At 45.8% G+C, this 16,455-nt stretch overlaps 1 long non-coding RNA gene across 1 annotated transcript; it reads left to right on the top strand.

The window, feature by feature from the left end:
• Positions 1-1,273: 1,273 nt before the first annotated feature.
• On the top strand, positions 1,274-6,338 carry LOC146895221 (uncharacterized). Its single transcript, XR_015000757.1, has 3 exons — positions 1,274-1,349; positions 5,731-5,957; positions 6,093-6,338. It is a non-coding gene; the product is annotated as an uncharacterized LOC146895221 (long non-coding RNA).
• Positions 6,339-16,455: the final 10,117 nt, after the last annotated feature.

Here is a 16,455-nt window from a genome sequence, read left to right as displayed (position 1 = left end):
GGACAGCCAGGACGGTTACACAGAGAAATCCTGTTGTGAAAAAACAAAACAAAACAAAAATTTCTATCCAATAAAATTCTAGATCCTGTTTTTCCCCCATCCTTTCTCTATCCCTCCCTCCCTCTCTCCCTCCCTCTCTCCCTCCCTCTCTCCCTCCCTCTCTCTCTCTCTCTCTCTCTCTCTCTCTCTGTTTCTGTCTCTGACTCTCTCTCTCTCTCTCTCTCTCTCTCTCTCTCTCTCTCTCTCTCATAGGCGGGAGAGGTACTATAAGGGAGGACATAAGGTAAATGAATCCGGCAGAGAGGGACTGGCTTTCTGTACCTGCCAGAGGGTGCAAAGGCAGGTGCTGTTAGAACAGTGTGTGTGTGTGTGTGTGTGTGTGTGTGTGTGTGTGTGTGTGTGTGTGTGTAAGTAAAGCTATTCAGCAATTCTTTACATTATTTTTACAGTAGCTTTTGAATCGAACATGACTTGAAAATGAAACTAGCAAGAAGGGCTGAAGAGAGGGCTCTGCGGCTAAAGCTCTTGTCGTGCCAGTGTGGGGCCAGAAACAGACATAGATACCAGGCAGGCATGGGGACCCCTGCAACGTCTGCCTTGGAGGGCAGAGATACAGAGCCTACGCCAGAGAATAAGGCGTGAGAGTGATTGAGGATGATCTCCAATGCCACCGTTGGGCTACCATGTGCATGCACATACATGCATGTCCATCCACAGGTCTGCCCACATTCATGCCAACATGAACACATGAATACATACACAGAAATTGAGGAAAGAGCCAGGTGTGGGTAATACATACTTTTAATCCCAGCCCTTGGGAGGCAGAGTCGGGCAGATCAGCCTGATTCGCCGAGTGAGTTCTAGGACAGTTAGGACTACACAGAGAAACCCTGTCTCGAAACAAACAAACAAACAAAAATCCAAAAATAAAAACTGGAAAAATACCAAGAGAATTAGGAAGAAGGATAACGGCAAGGAAACCTGATCACACCACACCAATAGGGCAGCCACCAGTTGACTCTGTCTGGCTTCAGGGCCAGGCGAGATCTGCTTGAGCCTGGGACACAGCACATTCGGAATATTTTTCTGTTCTAGCCCACCTGACTCCTGGCTGTCTACTGAGATTGAACTTCAGCAGCTGAGTCAGTGGGGAGTACCCCCAGGCTGGAGGACAGGTTGCGGTGCTTTATCATTAGTCAGGAGGCTGACATTCTGATTCTATGACCTGGACCCAGGATGATTCTTGTCACAGTGCTCTGCTCCTTGTGTGGCACGCAGACAGCTTACACCGAGTCTATGAGGGTGAAGGAGACCTTGTAATGCTGTGCTGAGGACAATCATCCAGACCGGTGAGTGGGTGCCATGTCGGGGTGGGGCGGAACGTCCGGGAAAGGGGCATAGGGCCCCTTCAACTCCTGCTGCAGGGGCTTCTTTGTTCCACACGACCCTGCCTCCCCCAAGCCTGCCCTATTGTCTGTGAGGTCCTTGGCCCAGGAACAGTTCCTGCTCCTGCGTTGAGGCTATCCATCCAGAGGGGTGAGTGTGCGCCCACCTGGCCAGAAGGGAGTGCAGGGCACCTCCAGTTCCCGCTGCAGGGGCTTCTTTGTTCCACATGACCCTCCCCTCCCCCCAAGTTCGTCCTTTTGTCTACAGGGGTCCTTGGACCTCCAGGAGTCCCTGTCCCTGTGTTGAGGACAACCATCCAGACCGGAAGTGTGCTTGTGGAGGCCAGAGGCTGACATCAGGAGCCTTCCTCAGTTACCCACAATGAAGGTGGAACTCATTGGTTTGGCTAGCTTAGTGGAGTCAAGAGAGAACCCACTTCCACCTTCCCCGGGCTGGGATTTCAGGCATTAATTTGCCTGGCTTTTCTTTTGTGGATGCTGGGGATCAAACTCGGGTCCTTATTCTTGGGCAGCAAGCACTCTACCAATTGATTTTCCTTGCCAATGGGTGACTAGTGACCCCCACTCCGTTTATATATTTGAAATCTTTGTATACTGCTGTGATACAAAGATTACTGAAACTTGAGACTGAAAACAGTCTGAATGATGAGAGTAAAAAGGCTTTAGTCTGAAACCAGCGGCAATGAGCCGCTTGCTTGAAGATCCATAGGCCAAAGCTGCTTCTGAAGAAAGTGTTCTCTTCCCCTCCTCTTTTCCTACATCTTGGAGTGACAGGATCTCGTGTAACTCGGGCAGGCATTGAGTTCAGTGTATAGCTGAGGATGGCTTCCTCTTCCTGCCTCTGCTTGTGAGTGTTGAACTAACAGGTGTGTGCTACCATGTTTGATTTATGCCATCCTAGGGATTGGGGCTTCGTGCAGGCTGGGCGAGCATCTACCAGCCACAAGACGTTACTCGTATTGCACTCCCTTCATGCTAGAAATCATATGAAATGGTTAATGTGCATCATCTTATACAATCCTCCCCCACACGCCCATTGTCAAATGTACCAACATGATTGAGCACTTGACACTTGATGGGAAATTCTTATGCTTCACCTCACTTCATCAACCCTATATGACCAACTACTACTGTCCTGTTTAGGGGCTCTGTGATCTTTTTGCAAATCTTCATTTAAAACTCAGCACAAAATAAATGTGCAAGAAGAGCTCTATACTGCAATATTTCCATAGATGTTTACAGCACGTAGTGACCAAATGAAGGGGACAGGCACATTCATCTTCCCAAAGTCTTAAGTGACAGGGACCTTTGACATCTACTCGTCTAGGTTCTTTGACATGGAGTTGTGGGCTTTGTTCATAGTGCTGCAGAACACCGGGCCGTGTTTCTCAGGTGTGAGTCAAGTTTGGTATCTGCGGTCCAAATTCTTCCTACCCTAGGAATTGCAAACTATATAATCTACACAGAAAGGGCATAAGTGTTTACTTAGGGAAATAACAAATAAGAGATCATGTAACCAACCTCGATTCAGCCTCTGAATCTACAGGGTCTTGGAAGTCCACGCGGTCCCCTTTCCAAAAACATCTTGTTCCTAACCCTGATCTCAGCACTTTCCTGATTGCTTCCTAGTGTGTTGACCACTCCCTAGCTTGTTTTTCCCAGTTGTCCCAGATACATACAGATCCCTGAACATTTTCCGATTCTTCTTCCTGCCAAGGCACAAACATCTCAGGACCTTTCTCCATCTCCAGGTTTTGAAGAACCAACTTTGATGTACTGAATTCCTCAGGGTTTTTTCCATTGCAAGCAATGAAACCCAGCTCAGATAGCTAGAGTGAAGGGCAAACTTATAAGCGTGCTTGAAATTCTGTATGTGCTGGTTCCATATCTGCAGACCCAAGACAGACACTATTGGGAGATGAATCATGCTTGCTCTGAAAATGTGCAGGCATTGTTTTTCCTGTTATTAATCCCTAAAGAATGCAAAATAGCAATATTCACACAGCTGTATGTAAATCCTCTACTCCATGTTGTATAAGGGGCTGGGTATCTGTGGATTTGAATGTCTTCAGGGGTACTATAACCCATCTCATCTGGTTATCAAGACATGACTGCCCCCTAGAAACTAAAAGAGCCGTGTCAGGTACAACCTACTCTTCTATTATGACTTCTAAAGGTTGCTCTCCTGGCCAGGTTGTCTAAATATGGCAATTCTTGCTCACTCTGGGGAAGACAGTCTGATTCTCATTTCACAGTCTCTCTCTCCCTCCCCCCCTTCTCTCTCTCTCTCTCTCTCTCTCTCTCTCTCTCTCTCTCTCTGTGTGTGTGTGTGTGTGTGTGTGTGTGTGTGTGTGTTAAAGAATCCAATTCCTCTTCCTTTCTTGCAGTAATTTCAGGAAATGTCCAGGGATTATGTCTCTGGATTATTTTGAATTTGACGCTAGTGGCTGACCCAACTCCTCTGGCCACAGGGATGAAACAATCTGATCAGATGGTGCCATTGACAAACGATCAAGGGGCAGAGAGGGCACAGACAAAGGCGATAGCTTAGTCTCCCACTTCTGAGCAAAGCAGGGCTCCTCTGACCTTGCTTATCAGCTACCAGGACCATTCCCGTTCTTCTCAAGCCTCAGCAAGCAACCCAGCTACTGTCTCTGTTGCTGTACCAGAGTACCTGAGATGGGACAGCTTATAAAAACAAACAAACAAACGAATCATTTGATTTCACCATTTCAGAAGTTGGAAAGTCGTAGAACATAGTCTGGGAATGGAGAAATGGCTCATTGGGTAAAGTGTTTGTCTGGCAAGTATGAAGACCTTAGTTCAGTCCCCAGAATTCACTTAAGAATCGAGGCCTGGTAGTGCATGGAACCTCAGGGATGGGGAGGAAGAAACAGATGGATCCTGAGGCAATGGGACTCCTTGGCCAGCAAACATGGATGAATCAGCAAATTCCGGTTCCCGGTGAGAGACTGCCTCAAAGAACTAAGACTGACACATCATGAGAAATAACACCTGAGGCTGACACTTGTGCACTCTCCTATACACACACACACATACATACACACACACACACACACACACACACACACACACGGAATGTGGTACCAAGGTTTTGAAAGATCTTAAACTACTTCAAGCCACAGATGAAAGGAGAAAGAGCAAGTGAGCCAGAGACATACCACAATGGACAGCCTGGCTTCACCATGAACCCCTCCGCAGCACTTCATCTATGTCCTGAGAAGGGCATTAATGACCTCATCACCTCCCAGAGGCCCCACCTCCCAGCGTTACAATGACAGACTCCAGCAGGACTTTAAGAGGGAACAAGGCAGGTTCAAACCAGAGACTTCTCAACCTCCCTGGGAAGCAGGGGACATTTTAATTAAGAGCCATTCTCTTTTGCAAGACCATTGTAAAACCCTGTATCTCCTGAGTTTTGGTTTTCATACACCACACGCAGGCTCTAAAAATGGGTTTATATGTTTAAACTGTACAGTTATAAATCCCACCTCTTAGCTGACTACATGTATTCTCTCTGTACCAGGATAAGGTAAATGAGAATGAAATTAGTGGGTGCTACTTCAGAGACACATGGCAAAGAGACAAATGACAAAAAAAGCCAGAAAGGAACAAAAAACAACCCACGATTACTCATAATAAAGATACCCCCCAGACAATGAGACCTTATGGGGCTGAAATTATGAAATATTTATAGAGCAGTTGGTTTCGTTTGCCAGTGCAAACTACTTGTTGTTTTTCACATTTTCTCTCTGCTTTTATTAGAAGTCATGGAAACACACACACTCTCTCTCTCTCTCACTCTCTCTTTATTTCTCTCTGTCTCTCTTTCTCTCTCTCTCTCCCTCTCTCTCTCTCTCTCTCTCTCTCTCTCTCTCTTCTCTCTCTCTTCCCTCTTCTTCTCTCTCCTTGTCTTCCTTCGCCTCTGCAAACTCACCTCCTCACATCAGGACCTTTCTTGGCAAATTCTTTACTATGGCCGGGTCAGTCATTAAGGAATACATAAACCTAATAATAAATGCTTCCAGAAGACATCCTGCCCTTGAATCAATACTAGCACAATTTGTATAATTTAAGTGTGTATGTATGTGTGTATACAAATGTGTGTATACAAGTGTATATCAAGACCAATTTTTTTTAACCTTAAAATGATTATATTCTTCAACAGGACCTTTGGAAGGGAAACCATAGCGTGGCTCTTTCTATAGATTTCTTCTCAAATTTGCATACATTATAAGTTACATTTTTTGTCGACTGAATCATCAAAAGTTCAAAGTAACCCAGTATTTTTTTTTTTTTGCAGTGAATCACAGGCTAATTCCCATATTACAGGAACCTCCACGCTATCTTACATAAGCTTCACCATTCACAGCCCCGAACCTGACCTGGATTCCCAGTGAGAATGACCCTCCCTGAGCCTCCTGAGCCCAGGCTTCCCAGCTTGTTCTAGCATTTGTCTTCAATGTTGTCACCAACCTCTTTGCCTTCTGTTTCCATGACTTCGCTCTTGGTTGTCAATGTTTACTTAAGGTAAGGTGAACATATAGGACCAAGAGAAACCCCCAGATTTCTTATAACTTTGGTACAATTTATTAATTATAAAGTTTGTAGATATTTAGAAGTGGTGTGGGATTGACTTTTCCTCATTGTCATATATTTTTAAAGATAACTGAACTGCAAATATTCATGACCAACGAAAAGGATTTGTTATGACTAAAGAGAACTAATTTACATGTGGTGCCTCACGTCTGCTTTTGGGTACTGGGAACACTGCAAATCCACCTTCAGTGATGAGAGCGCCTTGTAGCCACCGTGACCTTGTAACCATGAGCAGCGCTGTGGTCACACAGGAAGCTGAGGTAGGACGATCCCGTAAGCCCAGAGGTTTGAGGTGAGCCTGGGTGAAAAAGGGACCCTAGCCATAAAAAGAAACAAAAACAGATAACCAAATCAATAAACAAAATGGAAACAACAACAACAAAAAATGTAAGCAGAACACAATAATTTGTTGTTAGCCATTAGTATCTATTAGACAGTAGAAACCTTATTTAACTCAAAGTTCATTTCCTTTGGCCGACTTCCCCCAAACTCCTCTCTAATATTACAAGTGTTCAAATAGCTTTTTGAGGCATACAAAATCTCAGATTGCAGCTTGGAGTAGAACTGCCCTTTAGGAGCTATTCATCAATTGTCTAGAGACACGTTTGTTATTTCAGGTGGAGCCTCATGATGCATCTAAATGTCCTACACTGATCAGGACTGTACCACAGGCAGGATTAGCTGGCTCTGAAGCCAACGGGGTTGAGGAGAAAACCTGGGGCCAACGAAACTGAGTTTCTATAGGTGAAGGCTCCCCACAAATAACCAAGCATGTCCATTACAAGTATTATAAGCCCTGTATCCCTATGCAGGAGAAGGTGGGTGTCATTCATGTGTGCCTTGGGCTTCTTTTTGCTACCAACTCTGGTGTTATTGAACTGTGATTGGTCCTCTGTAGACCAATCCTTTCCTCTTTGCTTTGAAGCTAATTAGGATAAACTTCTGCTGTTTAGAAAAGAAACCAACTTCCCGTGACAGTATTAGCCAGGAACGTTGCTCCTCACTTGGAGGTGGGCTGAAGAAGGCTGACTTTGTCCCACATGTGTGTTCCTCATCGCCAGAGAGCTCCACTTCTAGTATCTCTTTCCCCCTGCTCTGCCCTGCAGCACTGGCCTCTCGTTCCCAGCTAGCTTCTTCCAGGAATACAGCCCTCTGACACCATTCTGACAAGAGTTCGTTTCAGCAGCTCTCCTGAGGGCCAGACCTTACCTTGGTTCTGCACCTGGTGCGTACAGGCCAAACATCAAGTTTTGCTCCAGAGAAATAAATTTAGTTGGACCAAGGGGCAGGTGCATATAGTCCCAGCTATTCAGGGGCTAGATGTTCTTTTGAACCCTGGGGTTAGAGGCCAGATTGGCAACATAGTGAGACCTCATGGTTTTTGTTTGCTTGTTTTTTGCTTTTTGCTTTTTGTTTTGTTTTTTTTTAAAGAAGCTGGACTACGCAAATTGTTCCATTGAGAAGACATATTTCAAACCAATCATCTTTCTGTGGGCGGCGGAACAACTAAAGTGAACTATGTTTTCGAGCATGACTGTATGTGGCACAGTTTAAAACTAAAATAGTTTAAGTTGGGCACTGAAGCTTTATGTGTGATGTAAGAAAATCATTACAATGTGAGAGACCCACCTGTTTAGTGCGCAGCCTGTCTGGTTAGAAGCTCCCCTTAGCCTCACTCCCTCTCCATTCCAAACCCCACCCTTCTCAGGAAGCCTGCCAAGCAGTGGCTTCGCTCAAGAATGCACCTACAGGGTATTTAAGCTCCAGTCCCTAAACCTGCCATGTGATCCCGCCCCCCCCCACACACACACACTTCTGCAGAGCTGGAGGGTCACCTGGGTGCCCTTTGCTCATCAAACCTGGTCTCTTTGATTTGGCTTGATCTGTCTTACTGTGTTGGTGGAGAAACCTGCTACCGGTGGATCCAAAAATACTTACCACATCTGTTTTCAATCTGTTTACATTCCTGCTCAGAAGTCTGGAAGGCTCCTAGGATGGTAGACTAGCCACACTACTGTCCATTCCAGAATCGAGCAGTAGGCAATGTGAGTGTGAGTTGTTACCAAATAGCAGCTGGAAGTGGAGGAGGAAAGACAGGTTCCCATGAGTCTCTCCCAGGCCCTGGCACTCATAGAGGTGACCTGACATGCACTTGACTTGTATAAACCTCCCAAGTCTTGTTCTCTGTCCTCCACCCTCCCTAGAGTTCTTATAAGTGAGCTGACATTGAAGACAGTATCTGACCTCTGGGCAATGCTTCATCCAGGTGTTGGTGAACCTGCTCCCTACTGTTTAGTGGAAGCTGGAAAGAAAGGAGCCTATAGGTGAGCACCACACAGTCATAACTTCCTGTTATGACCCATTCTTGGCTTCAGAGTTGGATTCCCAGTACCCAGATCTCAGTTCTGCCATATCTAAGCTCAGAACCCTTCCCACAGCTTCAGTGGACCCCTTACCCTCAGTTTCCTACCAGGAGAACATAGTTTCCACAAGGACAAGGGGTCTTGAGTTATTCTGCTGTCCCTGTAATGAGCCAGAGGTTGAAGCACGGTAGAGCTTCACTACTGCTGCAATAAAATGCTGACCAAAACCAGCTCAGGGAGAAAAGGGTTTATTTGGTTAATGTGCCCAAATCACAGTTCTTCACAGAGGGAAGTCAGGGTGGGAACTCATGGCAGGAACCTGGGGGCAGGAACCGAAGCAGAGGCCTCAGAAGAGTGCTGCTTACCGGTTTGCTCAGCTTGCTTTTCATATAATTCAAGCCCACCTACCCAGGGGTGGCACCACCCCTTCGGGTTGGGTCCTCCCACATCAATTAGCAGTTAATAAAATGTATCACAGATGAGCCTCCAGAGCAATCTGATGGAGACAATTCTTCATCTGAGGTTCCCTCCCCTGGTACCTGTGCTTTGTGTCGAGCTGAAGACCACGAATAAGCATAGGCAGAGACCAACATTTGCTAATGAAATGAAGAACGATATTGCGAAGGCTGTAAGTAGTTACGCAAAGGGCTTAGCTTTGGAGGCACAGGGCAACCCTTTAACAAGTCTTAGCTGGAAATATAGAAAACATACACCTAACTATATGTCCTTATTTCACTTTTTGTGTTTGGCGATCTGTTCCCATCACAGTACCACAGGGCGGTGTGTAGGACCCCGCCCTCTCCGCTGACCACAGGGCGGTGTGTAGGACCCCGCCCTCTCCGCTGACACCCCGCCCTCTCCGCTGACACCCCGCCCTCTCCGCTGACATTGCTCTGTTTTCCAGGAACAGCAGTACCTGTGGTGAACACCCCTGAGCCCCGGCCAGGCTCCGTTCTTCTTTCCTTTGGTCCCGGGGGAACTCAGATTTTAATTAAGCAGCCACTGCCTCTGAAGTTTCACAATTTGGGAGAATGTTCTTCAAAATTAGACTCTCAGATCGGATTCTGAGGAATCCAAGCCAATCAGCTCACGCCACTCTCCTCCTCATCGTGACCCACTGGGCATGCATCGAAGGTTGGTACAGCCAGAATGAAGGGGGCAAATTGCTGTTTAATAAGGGTGTGGTTTTTCCTCTCTCAACAGGTGCTTGGAGACAAACAACCATAGAGCTCCAGTTGCCAATGGCAACCAACCCTTGCAGTCATGAAGCCCTGCAACAGAAGTGGGCTTCAGCCATCTGGAGGAAGGAGGAGCTGAGACATGTAGAGAGCCAGGTGCTGCACGGAGGCAACTGCCGAATGTGTGGCTTTCCTGTGGAAGACAACACATTGTCCCGCTGTGTGTGCCACATACGGTGGGCTCCTTTGGTACCTGATAGCCAGAAATGGCTTCCCTAATGCAATGCCAGTCTGTCCAGGAAGTGATGATGCAGCAATGGCAGGGAGACAGCTAATGTTGGCTCATCCCTGTCTGTCAATCTATGTGCCAAAACCTTCAACTATGTCACTTACTTACTAATCTCAACAGTTCTGCCAACCAGGGGGTATGGATAGCTTTGCTTTCAGATGAGGGAATTTATGCACATGTATGTGTCAAGTCTACACACACAAATTACACACATATGTACACACAAGCACACACACACACACACACCACCAATGCACATATGTACATATATGCATACATAACACACACACACACACACACACACACACACACACCAAAACAGGCCAATGGGAGTCCTAGGATTAAACACAGGCAATTTGCTTTTGAAACTAGACTTACACCTAGTCATTAACCTTACCCTTAACCTCAAACATTAAATTGTACTTTACACTATTTATTTCCCTGAAAACTCACAATGATTATTTTAAAAATCCCCAAATGTAGTAGGTTTTAGTTTTTTTTTTTCTTTTAAAGTATACCTTGGGAGTGGCAGCACACACCTATAACACCATCACCCAGGGCTGAAGGAAGACTGTGAATTTGAAACTACATGGCAAGACTGTGGATGGGGCATTGAGACTGGGGGCAAGGTTTTGGCTTTGTCAGTAAAGTGTTTGCCAGGAACATGAGAGCCCGAGTTCAGATTCTCAGTGACCATGTAAAAAAATGGTGATGGTGACACATGCCTATAATCCCCAGCACCATGGAGGCATAGACCTGAGCATCCCAGGAGCCCACATGCCAGATAGTCTTGCTGTAGGATCAGGGAAAGACCCTGTCTCAAAAAATTAAATTAGGAAGCAGTAGAGGAAGACACCTGCCATTAGTTTCTGACCTACACACACCCCATACACAAAGACCCATCTACACTCATACAGTACATGCACACATACACACACACACACACACACACACACACATTTCATCAGAAATATTTGAGCAAAGCATAGCTTTCTTACAGTACACCATTTTTTCATGGACCTTGTTCCTATTTGAAACTATCTAATCTTTCAACAAATAGGTATTGGGTCCTTATCTGTTAGATCAGTGGTTCTCAACCTTCCTGATGCTATGACCCTTTAATATAGTTTCTCATGTTATGGTGATCCCTGTACCATAAAATTATTTTTGTTGCTACTCATAACTGTAATTTTGCTACTGTTATGAACTGTTATGTAAATATCTGATATGTGGGATATCTGATATGTGAGCCCCCAAAGTATCACACCCCACAGGTTGAGAACCACTGAGTTAGATACTGAAACAGGTTCTAAAGCAATGTTTCTCAACCTGTGGGTCATGATCCTTTTGGGGTCAAACAAACATTTCACAAGGGTGGTGATACACAGACTAATAGAAATGGGTTAATTTAAGATGTAAGAGTGAGCTAGAAATATGCATGAATGGTTGGCCAAACAGTGTTGGAATTAATATAGTTTCTATGTGATTATTTGGGTCTGGCCAGCAGCGAAACAAACAGTCACCATTTACAAAATGGTGCCCAATGTGGGCACGAACCCACGACCCTGAGATTAAGAATCTCATCTTCTACTGATTGTTTACACCAGAGTGGCACTATTTGAAAGGATTAGAAGGACTAGGAGGTGTGGCCCTGTTGAAGGAAGTGTGTCACTGGGGGGTGGGCTTTAAGATTTCAAGAGCCCAAACCAGGGCCAGTCTATCTTACTTATGGATGGATTAGGATGTAGCTCAGCCACTTCTCCAGCATCATGCTTGCCTGACACCATGCTCCCTGCCATGATGATAATGGACTAAGCCCCTGAAGCTGTAAGCAAGCTCCAGTTAAATGCTTTATTTTTTTCAGAGTTGCCTTGGTCATGGTATCTCTTCACAGCAATAAAATGTTGACTAAGACATCCATGTGTGACTTTCATGATCACAATCCACTCACAAGGAGAGCAGCAACTTTTTAAAGAGATAAACATACCACACAAAGGCACATCCACTATTACATACAATATTCTTAGTCAATGACTTACTTACAGTGGGAGAAAGTTCTATGTGTATGCTTGCAAGAACATACATGTGTGCATGTGTGCACAGCATATGCATATCAAGAGAACATTCTCAGCTGTCATTCTTAGGTGCCATCTACCTTATTTTCTGAGACAGGTATCCCTTTAGTCTGAAGCTCAGCTAGGAGGCTAGGCTGGCTTGCCAAGGAGCCTCAGGGATCCTTCTGTTTCTGCCTTTGCGGCACCGGGATCCTAAACACACACACCCCAGGCATGGAGTGGGGTGCTTTTGCTCTTACCTCAAAAGTCGGTTCTGAGGGATTGGACACAGGTGCTTGTGCTTGCAAGTCAAGTCCTTTACTGAGATATCATCTTAATTCCCAAGGCCTTGGCACTCGTTTACCCAGTGCAGTGCTGGTGAAAATGATGAGTGTCCCTTCTGGGCAGGTGTAAGGGCCATTCAGTGCCTCCTGCATAGCCTTTCCTTCTGTCACAGCAGAAGCCAAGTTACTGTTTAACTGTGGTGATCAAGTGACTCCATCCGCCTACATCATTTTCTATTTTTTTCTGTCTTGTCTTTTTTTCCCCTCTATTTCCTCTTTCCTGCATTCTCTGTGGTTATTCTGCGGAAACTCTAGAGTCTGTCACAGTCTTCTGAAGGCTGCTCATCTGGACATGGATTATTCGGGATTCACTGATACTATAATATAAATTTTGCCTCTGGAGCTCTGGGGGGTGCTATGGTAACATGGCTTCTTCCTTTCTGTGATTAGCAAAAATGAGGGGACATTCTTACAAAGTAAATGCTGTCCTGGATGAATCTGGCATTGACCATGCATAATACCCAACCAGGTTGGCAGCCATCATGCCTGGCTAACCAGACTGTTTTCTTGGCGAGTCTGTCTACAGCTAAACAAACAGCACAACGTCACTTCTGTAGCCACAGCTAACTGAACCTGATGGTGGATGCCTGACTCACACTGGGCCTTTCAGAATTTCAACTCTGGTCTGTCCCATCAGATGCCTGCACTGGGCCCCTAGTAGAGGAGCCCGAAAAGGAGGTTGAGCGGAGGGAGTGCCAAGGCATAGAGAGACCTTCTTGCATTACTCAGATTCCCTTATTCATTTACATAGTGGGAGTTGTTTTGAGAGGTGAATCATTCTGAGGGTTCACTTCCACAACGATGGGAAAGCTGCCTGTGAAGCTCTGTGGGACCATGATGCTGGGTGTCTTCCTGTCTAGGATTGCAAAGAGAAGGCAAGGACAGAGACATCCTTCCTGGGGGGGGGGGGGGGGAGTAATGAAACAACAGTCATAACTTTGTGAAGCATATGGAACAAGAATAAACTTCCAGTGTGGTATCAGGGTCTGTGTAACTCCAACCAGAAACACAAAGTAGCTAAAGTTACAGATATGGAATGGACATAGAAAAGACAGCCTGTCAACTTTGACTACACAAGGCACTTTTTGTTCAGTAGTTCAGGAGTGTTTGTGGGGAGAATCAGCACAGACGTAGCAACATGCTATGTACCTTTATCTGGCTCTTTTCAGTCCACCACATATCATATGGCCTTGTGGCCCTTTCCTTGGCTGATGCATCTTCATGCCCTCGTCCTGGATACAAATGCCACCTCCCACAGCCGCCCCCCCCTTGGGTTAACTCCTAAAATTGCCTAAGCCCATCCCTTCTATTCATTTCCTTCTGCAAGCTTGTCTTTTTATATAGTGAAATATCTAAATATAAGTTTAGAGCCTCATATATTATAAGAGTTTTATGCCTTCTTTTGACACCTAATGCTAAAATATGCCATATAATCTCATCTCATACAATTCAAAGCAGTAATGAGAAACGCACAGACAAATGCTCCCCGCTGTTTTAAACTCCACTTAGGAGGTTTTATAGTTGAGGGGTTTGCCGACATAGCTATTAGTCTCTTATTATGGTGAGTGTATGAATTTTTCTCTTTTGTAAACTGGAGAAAGATGCAGTTTTAGAGAGGTACAGTGTGTACAGCTCAGAGGCCAGCTCCAGGTCCCTTGCTGATTTTTAACCTGTGTCCAATATTTTCTGCAACTGTGAGCTTACTGTACACACCAGTCATTTCAATTTGCGGGGACAGAAAGTCCCAGAAATGAGGCAGGACTGGGACTGTAGCTCACGGGTAGAATACTTGTCTGCCATTCAGGAGGCCCTGAGTTGGCGCTCCAGCATCCCTAAAACACATAAACCAAAGATAGATACAATTCCCCAATCATTCCACACTGCTTTTCTCCTTCGCTCTTAGAAATCTCTCAATTGATTGTTCTCTGGACAGAGGAGAGGGTGCCTGAACCGGCCTTGGCCTATAACCATACTGATGAAGATTTTACTTATCACCATAGATCCTTCATCCGATGATGGATGGCGATACAGACGGAGACCCACATTGGAGCACCGGACTGAGCCCCCCATGGTCCAAATGAGGAGCAGAAGGAGGAAGAACATGAAAAAAAAAACTCAGGACCGCGAGGGGTGCGATCACCCACTGATACAAGGGGACTGATCTAATGAGAGTTCACCAAGGCCAGTTGGACTGGGACTGAACGAGCACGTGATCCAACCAGATTTTCTGAATGTGGCTGGATTCTCTGAATGTGGCTGGCCCGGAGTCTTTCTGAAAAGCCATTGACAATGACACTGGGACTTGTTTCCTCTGCAGATACTGGATTTTTGGGATCCAGTCTGTTTGGATGCTCACCTTCCTGGACCTGGAGGGAGGGGGGAGGAACTTGAACTTCCCATAGGGCTGGAAGCCCTGACTGCTCTTAGGGATGGAGAGGGAGGAGGAGGGGGAGGGGGGAAGGGGAGGGTGTTGGGAGGAGGGGCAGAAATGGAAACTTTCATAATTTAATAAACTTTGGAAAAAAAAAGATTTCAATTTTCCATTACCAAGTGTTTTCTGCCCTTCTGACAGCATGTAGAGGTTCTGCAACCTTGAGGATTAAATAGGTCTCATGTACCCCAACTTTTTATACGTGTGTGTGTATGACAGCCAGAGGCCAACTTCAGGTGTCATTCCTCAGGTCTCACCCACCCTGATTTTGAGAGACGGTCTCTCACTAGTCTTGGAGCTCCCTAAGTAGGTAGGTGGCTCATAAGCCCTGGGGATCTGCCAGACTCCACTCCCCAAGCACTAGATTTACAGTGTGGGCCATGAAGCCTGGCCTTTCTCCACATGGGGTTAAAACTCAGATCCTTATTCATGTCCCGCGAGGGCCTGACTGAGCCATCTCCGCAGTTCGCCCCGAATTGCCTTTAGATCATTTTCACACTTTCTTTCTTTCTAGAAATAATACTAATAACAAATACAGTGACCCTACATTTTCACATACGCCTCTCTATGGCACACCTGCCTGCCGTTTGGGCAATCAACTGGCAGTTACGATAAATCACGACAACGCAGATGAGCTGATGAACTTGACCATCCTCTGTGAAGTTTATAAACACCCTACCTAATCAAAGTAGTCCCTGTGGCTAATCAAGGAGACAGACATCACCTGCAGAGTCTGAAGTCAATCTCTTCCATGGGAGACACTGAAGTGATCGCCCCTCAGAACTTTTTTTTTTTAACTTAAATTATCTTAGAAGCAAATCTTCCCATAGAGGGAAAGTCTGAGTTGAAGCTCATTCAAGTGTGCCTACTGGTTCTAGGGCGAGCTGAACTGCCCCTGCATTGCCGGGTAAGCGGCCTCCAAAACTCTGTTATGTACTGGAGGGATAGTAGCTGCCTTTGCTAACATCACAATATGCACATGGATAAGAACACTTCTGGGAGGTCTGTTTTCCAACACATGCTCTCCCAACTAACTCAAGAGGCTCATCTTCTCAGGAGTCACAGGTAGTCTTCTGGGACAATTCCATTCTGCCAATGACTTTGCTCTCTGCCAGCTAGCCCTGTAGTGACTGAGCTTGGCATTCCTGTCTTCTCTGCTATCTAGATAGCCTCTGACTACACAGAGTAATTAGCTTTGGTGATGTAGTCCCACACTTCTATCTAGGAAGGAAGTACAGTTACAGTGAGCTGAGGCTGGGCAAAACTCAAGCGTGAAGGCAGGGAGGTGGGCACTAGACCTCCCCTCTGGCTGAGGAGTTGTTAGTATTTCATAGAGGATGACAGAGGGAATGCCAGTTCCCTGTATTACCTCTGGTCCATTGACCACACTCCATGGTAGGCCCCACTCTCAAGAGCTGTTGGGCAGCACAAACTGGATTCAGTGGGGGGGAAAACAAGGAAATTCAAAGTTGAGTAGGTATAGATGATGGGGGGAGACGACAGATATAGGAGGAGACGGAGGGGTGAATGTGATCAAAGCATCAGATTACGGCCTAAAGACTCATAAAGTATCACTTATAAAAGATCAAAAGTAGGGCCGTGGGGGCTCAGGCCTTTAATACCAGCACTCGGGAGGCAGAGACAGGCAAATCTCTGTGAGTTCGAGGCCATCCTGGTCTATACAGTGAATTTCAGGACAGCCAGTGCTATTACATGGAGAAACCCTGTCTCAAAAACAAAACCAAACAAAGCAAAGCAAAACAAAACAAC

Source organism: Myodes glareolus, chromosome 3 (assembly GCF_982192425.1).
Source record: "Myodes glareolus chromosome 3, mMyoGla1.1, whole genome shotgun sequence".
NCBI lineage: Eukaryota > Metazoa > Chordata > Mammalia > Rodentia > Cricetidae > Myodes > Myodes glareolus.
This window is presented reverse-complemented; position numbering and strand designations above follow the sequence as displayed.